This window comes from Meles meles, chromosome 15, assembly GCF_922984935.1.
Source record: "Meles meles chromosome 15, mMelMel3.1 paternal haplotype, whole genome shotgun sequence".
Lineage (NCBI taxonomy): Eukaryota > Metazoa > Chordata > Mammalia > Carnivora > Mustelidae > Meles > Meles meles.
In genome coordinates, this window is record NC_060080.1 from 73,654,632 (window position 1) to 73,661,932 (window position 7,301).

The window sequence follows — 7,301 nt, forward strand, 5'->3', positions numbered from 1 at the left end:
CTTCTCCTTCTTCTATTTTATTATTATTATTATTATTATTATTATTATTTTGGCCTTACTGAACTAGTTAGATAATACTAAATAGAAGTGGTGAGAGGGGATACCCTCGGTTTATTCATAATGGAGGTGGCAGGGGAGCAGTCAACCCCTCACCATTCAGTATGGCATTAGCTGTAGGGTTTTCATAGACACCTTTTTTTTTTAAAGATTTGTTTATTTATTTATTTGTCAGAGAGAGAGAGAGAGAGAGAGATCACAAGTAGGCAGAGAGGCCGGCAGAGGCAGAGAGAGGAGCAGGCTACCCCTGAGAAAGGCGCCCAATGCAGGACTAGATCCCAGGAACCTGGGAGCACGACCTGAGCCAAAGGCAGACGCTTAACGACTGAGCCACCCAAGCGACCCCATAGATACCTTTTATCAGACAGAAGAATATTAAGAACTGTGAAGGATGTGAGCTTTTAATAGTACTTTTTTTTTTTAAAGATTTTATTTATTTATTTGACAGAGAGAGATCACAAGTAGACAGAGAGGCAGGCAGAGAGAGAGAGAGAGAGGGAAGCAGGCTCCCTGCTGAGCAGAGAGCCCGATGTGGGACTCGATCCCAGGACCCTGAGATCATGACCTGAGCCGAAGGCAGCGGCTTAACCCACTGAGCCACCCAGGCGCCCCTTTTAATAGTACTTTTAATAAGTTAGTCTGCTACAGCTTCATGGATGCTTGCAGCAAACGAGAGACTCCTGGGTCAGAGACAAAGGAATTGATTGCTTACAGCACATCAAGCAACATGAGCTTCACAGTCGCATGAGTTCTCATTATGTCTGGGAGTTCTGCAGAGCAGCCCAGGTGGATGCTTCATGAGAAACCCAAATATTTTATAAAAGGTGTAAGCAAATATGTCTGACCTTTGCCAAAGTGAGCCATTTTCTTTATTATACTGGACAGCAACCAAACCAGTTCTCTGCTCTTGAAGGAGACACACTCCCTATTCATCCATGGTTGTTCACCATACAATCATCCTTAAAAATGGAGTCAAGAAGAAAAGACTGTCAGTGTGCCTGTTTGCAAGACACGAAAAAATGTGAGACACCGTACTCCACCTCCATTAGGATTACTATTATTATAAAAAGAAAAAAAGGAAAGAAAAGAACAAGTGTTGGAGAAGATACGGAAAATTTGGAACATTTGTGTGTTGCTGGTGGGAATGCAAAAGGTGCAGCCACTGTATAAAATAGTATGATGGTTATTTTAAATAAAGAAATGAATAAATAAACAAATAAATATTAAAGCTATGATTACCATCTGATCCAACTATTCTACTTCTAAGTATATACCCAAAAGAATTGACCACAGGGATTTAAAGAGATAGCGGTACACCAACGTTCATTACATTGTCATTCCCAAGAACCAAAAGATGGAAAAAACCCAAATGTTCATCAACAGGTGAATGAGTAAACAAAATAGAGTATATAAATCATTGTATGGATATATACATATATACACACTGCATATTATTCAAGCTTAAAAAGAAATGGAATTCTGATACATGCTACCACATGCAAGAACCTAGAAAATATTACTCCAAGTTAAAATAAGTCAGATACAAGAAGACAAGTACTGTATGATTCCACTTTTAGGAGTAGGCAAATTTGTGGAGACCGAGTTTTGACAGTTGACGTTGACCAAGGTCACTGCGCTAAAGTGGTGGTTGTCAGGCTTCTCCACTGCAAAGTTACCCACCTCCTCCCCCACTCCCAGTCTGGACCATACGTGGACTTTGGAAGGAAGTATTGTGTGAAGCCCCCACACAGGAAGAGGAAAAGTTAAGTTCCCCCTCCTTGTAGGTGGAGTATCTTCACCATTTATTGGGAATCCTTCTGTATGGGAGATCGGTCTCTTTTCCCTCATTTATTAATTTATTCAATCATTATTTGTAACAATGTGTACTCATGGATATTTATTTTATACTTTGGGCTATAAACCAACACTATTTTGTGTACTTTGTTGCTTAAATGGTTCCAGCTTTGACTATTGGGAGCTCTTGCAGCCGGCAGTTAGCGGGGGGGGGGGGGGGGGGGGGGGGGGTTGGGGGGGTTGTTTTTCTTTCACTTTGTTTTAAATAGACTTTTACTTTTTAGAGAAGTTTTAGGTTACAGAGAAATAGAGTAGAAAGTACAGAGTTCAGATATACTTGCTTCCAGCCCTATTTTTCCCTACCCCAAGTTTCTCCTACTATGAACCTCTTACATTAGAATGGTATATTTGTGACAATTGTCAATATTAATATGTTATTATTAACTGAAAAGCATGGTTCACACTAGGGGGTCCCTCTTTATCTCGTACATTCTATGGGTTTCAGCACATGTATAGTGACATGGATCCACGGTTACGGTAGCAGTAGTTTAGTGTAGTTTCAATAAAATCCTAAAAATTCTCTGTGCTCCACCTATTCCTCTCTCTCTCCCTCTGAAATCCCTGGCAACCACAGATGTTTTTACTGTCTCCATAATTTTGCTTTTCACAGGATGTCATAGAGTTAGAATCACAGTATGCAGCTTTTTCAGATTGGCTTCTTTCGCTTAGCAATATGCATTTAATATCCTTCCATGTCTTTTTGTGGCTTGGTAGCTCATTTCTTTTTCTTCTTTGTTTCTAGTTGTGTTGAGTACAACTGATGGTGCAACTAATCTCTAGAACGTTTTTCATTTTGCAAAACTCAAACTCCATGCTCATTAAAAAACAGCTCCCCGTTTCCCTTTTCCCACAGCCCCTGGCAACCACCCTTTCACTCTGTATCAATTAAATGACTCCAGGTACCTCACTGAGTGGAATCATAGTGTCTTTTTTTTTTTTTTTTTTTTTTTTTTTTTAAGATTTTATTTATTTATCTGACAGACAGATCACAAGTAGGCAGAGAGGCAGGCAGAGAGAGAGGAGGAAGCAGGCTTCCTGCCGAGCAGAGAGCCCGATGCGGGACTCGATCCCAGGACCCTGGGACCATGACCCGAGCCGAAGGCAGAGGCTTCAACCCACTGAGCCACCCAGGTGCCCCTCATAGTGTCTTTTTGTGACTTGTTTATTTCACTTAACATAATACCCTCAAGGTTCTTCTGTGTTACCTATCAAAATTTCCTTCCTTTTAAAGGCTGAATAATATTTCATTGTATCTATAATACCACATTTTGTTTAGCCATTCGTCTGTCAGTGGACACCCGAGTTGCTTCCTTTACGCTATTGTGAATGGTGCTAAGGAGATGGTATACATATACTTCTTTGAGACCTTGCTTTTACTTCTTTTGGGTATAGCCCTGCTTGTGCTCTTTGTCTGTCTCTGCCTCTCTCTCAAAGGAAAAAATCTTAAAAATCTTAAAAATCTTAAAAAATCTTAAAAAAAGATAAAACAACATTAAGGTATCACTACACACCTACTAAAATAACTAAAATGCAAAATACTGACAACACCAAATGCTGACAAGAATGTAGAACAATAGGAACTCATTCATTTCTTCTGGGAATGCAAGACACTGCCACTTTGGAAGAAAGGTCAGTGGCTTCCCACAAAATATTCATATTCGTACTGTATGATCCAGCAATTATGCTCCATTTAATTTCCCCAAATGAGTTGAAAATTTGTCCACAGAAACACCTGCACACAATTTTTTTTTTTTTTAAGATTTTATTTATTTATCTGAGCAAGACAGAGAGCACACAAGCAGGGGGTAGAGGGAGAAGCAGATTTCCCCACTGAGCTGGGAGCACAACATGGGTCTCAATCCCAGGACCTGGAGATCATGACCCGGGCCAAAGGCAGATGCTTAACTAACTGAGCCACCCCGGTGCCCCTTACTTTTATTTTCATTTCCCTAATGACATGATGTTGAACTGTCTTTGCATATATTTATTTGCTATCTGTTTATCTTAAGTGTCCAGATATTTTGCTTATTTTTAAAACTTATTTATTTATTTATTTCACAGGCAGAGAGGCAGACAGACAGAGAGGGAGAAGCAAGCTCCCCACTGAGCAGAGAGCCCGATGCGGGGCTCGACCCTGAGGTCTCAGGACCCTGAGATCATGACTTGAGCCGAAGGCAGAGACTTTTAACCCACTGAGCCGTTCAGGCACCCCTATTTTGCTCATTTTTAAATTGTTTTCTTATTGTTGATTTTTAAGAGCATTTTCTGTATTTTTGATACAAGTTCTTTATTATAAATGTTTTGCAAATACTTTCCCCCAGGCTGTAGCTTGTCTTTCCATTTTTTTTCTTTCTTTTTTTTTTTTAAAGATTTATTTATTTATTTATTTGACACTGAGATATATATATATATAGAGAGAGAGAACACAACCAGGTGGAGTGAGAGAGGAGGAAGCCAGCTTCCTGCAGAACAGGGAGCCCAATATGGGGCTTGATCCCAGGACCCTGGGATCATGACCTGAGCCGAAGGCAGACTCTCAATGGCTGAGCCACCCAGGCACCCCGTCTTCCCATTTTCTTAACATTAACTTTCACAGAACCTAAGTCTTTAATTTTAGTTAAGTCCAAATTACCAATTTTTTCTTTCATTGCTTGTGCTTTTGCTGTTGCATCTTGTTGTAAGGTTTTAATTACTAATAACTATTAATTCAATTACAGATAGGTACAAGATTATTTCGATTTCTATTTCTTCTTGATTTAAGTTTGGTAATTTACATCTTTTAAGAAATTTGTTAATTTCATCTAAATTGTTGAATTTATTGGCATAAAGTTCTTAATAATGTTTTGTTGTACTTTTAATATCTATAGGATTTGTCCTTATGTCTCCTTTCATCTCTGATTTTGCTAATTTGGGTCCTCATTTTTTCCCATTAATTAATCTGGCTAGAGGTATATCACTCTCACTGATCTTGTCAGAAAATGTCATACTCCCCCCCCTGCCCCCCCCATGTACTGTCTAGTTTTCTGGTTGTTTACAGAGGAGCTTAAGACTGGTCCTGTCATTTATGGATTCAAGTCAAAGTATGAGGATGATTTCTTAAACTGCCTATCTCCTCAATGGTTTCCCTAAGATTCTTATAACAGAAGCCCAGATCTTTGACTCACATGGCTTTGGAAGACCTGGCACCAGCTCTTTTGTTTGGTGGCCACACCGTTAGCCTTTTAATTCACCCAAAATCTCCTGTTTTCTCCTATCCCAGGGTCTCAGTGATTGCTGTTGTCCTTGCCCCAACAATAAGCTATGCTTTTAGTTCCTATACCTGTTTCTTTCAGATCACAGCTTAAATCACATTCTTCATGGTAGCCTCTCTTAAAACCCCAGATTAAAATATTATGTTTTCATAGCTCCTTATTCTTTTCTTTCATGACAATCATCACAATTCAGAATTGCATTTACATTTTTTGGGGAGAGGGATTGTCTATTTTTACTTCTTAGTGCACATTGGATACCCAACAATTAAAGCTCAATACTTGGGATTAGACATTGAAATATCTCATTGAAAAAGTGCTCAGTTAACTGTTTCAAAAAATTGAAGTGGAAAACAAACTTCCAGACTCTTTTTATAAAGCCAGCATTACCCTGATCACCAAACCAAGAAAAGACCCCACCAAAAAGGAGAATTTCAGACGAATATCACTGACGAATATGGATGCAAAGATTCTCAACAAGATCCTAGCAAACAGGATCCAGCAGCACATTAAAAAGATTATCCACCATGACCAGGTGGGATTCATCCCTGGGTCGCAAGGTTGGTTCAACATTCGCAAATCAGTCAGTGTGATAGAACACATCAATAAGAGAAGAGAGAAGAACCACATGGTCCTCTCAATAGATGCAGAAAAAGCATTTGACAAAATCCAGCATCCGTTCCTGATGAAAATGCTTCAAAGTATAGGGATAGAGGGAACATTCCTGAACTTCATAAAATCTATCTATGAAAGACCCACAGCAAATATCATCCTCAATGGGAAAAAGCTTGCCGCCTTCCCGTTGAGATCAGGAACACGACAAGGATGCCCACTCTCACCACTCTTGTTCAACATAGTATTAGAAGTCCTAACAACAAAGAGAAATAAAACGTATTCAAATTGGCAATGAAGAAGTCAAACTCTCTCTCTTTGCAGATGACATGATTCTTTATATGGAAAACCCAAAAGACTCCACCCCTAAACTACTAGCATTCATACCCCCAATTCAGTAATGTGGCAGGATACAAAGTCAATGCACAGAAGAAAAAAAGAAAAGAAAGGAAAAAGTGCTCAGTTTACCAAGGGTGTGGAATTTTTTCTCAACTCCTTTCCTGATATACAAGATTATCATATAAATTTGGTTACAATGCAGAATACTTTATGCTGGCTGCAGTTTCCACTTAAGAATTCTCAACAATTGGGGCGCCTGTATGCCTTAGTTAACTAAGTGTTGGACTCTTGGTTTTGGCTCAGGTTGTGGGATGGAGTCTTACACTGCACTGTTCTCAGCGTGGATTCTCTCCCTCTGCCCAGTACCCCCTCACCCTGCACTCTCTCAAATAAATAAATAAATAAATAAAATCTTAAAAAAAAAAAAAAAAAACTTAAAAAAAATTCTCAACCACTAGGGGCACCTGGGTGGCTCAGTTGGAAGGCAGCTATGCTCACCACTATACCACCAACGCCTGGGTGGTTCAGTTGGTTGAGCCGACCAACTTTTGGTTTTGGCTCAGGTCCATGGTCTTGGGGCCCTGGATCAAGCCCTGCCTGGAGCCCTGCATGGAACACCATGCCCCTGCCCCTTCTACAGTAAATAAGTCTTAAGGAAAAAAAGAACTTATAACCATTAGATAATTATGCTTCAGGTTCTAAAATCTCCCCTACATTACTATTCTTTGCAGTGGCTCCTTTCTGTCCAATTCCTAGTTTCTGCTTTTATTACACTGTTCCCCTAAGATTGATTTATAAGTATTTACTTGAACCAAAATCTCAAGGTTGAGGAAAGTTCTATAAGGAAGTAAATCTACTTCTTTTTTTTTTTGTATAAGAATCAACTTTAGTTAAAAAAGGATTGTTTTTAATCCACTACATTATGAGGTAAATAAGGCTTCATAACCTGCCTTGAGTTCACTGAAAAATGCCTTCTCCAAGAATATATCTGTAAACAAACTTTTGGAACACAGACTATCAAACACATGTGTAGCACATGGCTATTTCAATTTTTAGTTGACAGCTTTAACAGTTCTCTATAATTATATGAAACATAGTAAGTTACTAAGATTAATAATTGTTTTCATTGTTAAAGATTTTCAACAGTTTCACATCTAAATTTTTGCACAATTTTTGAGATTTTTATTTCTA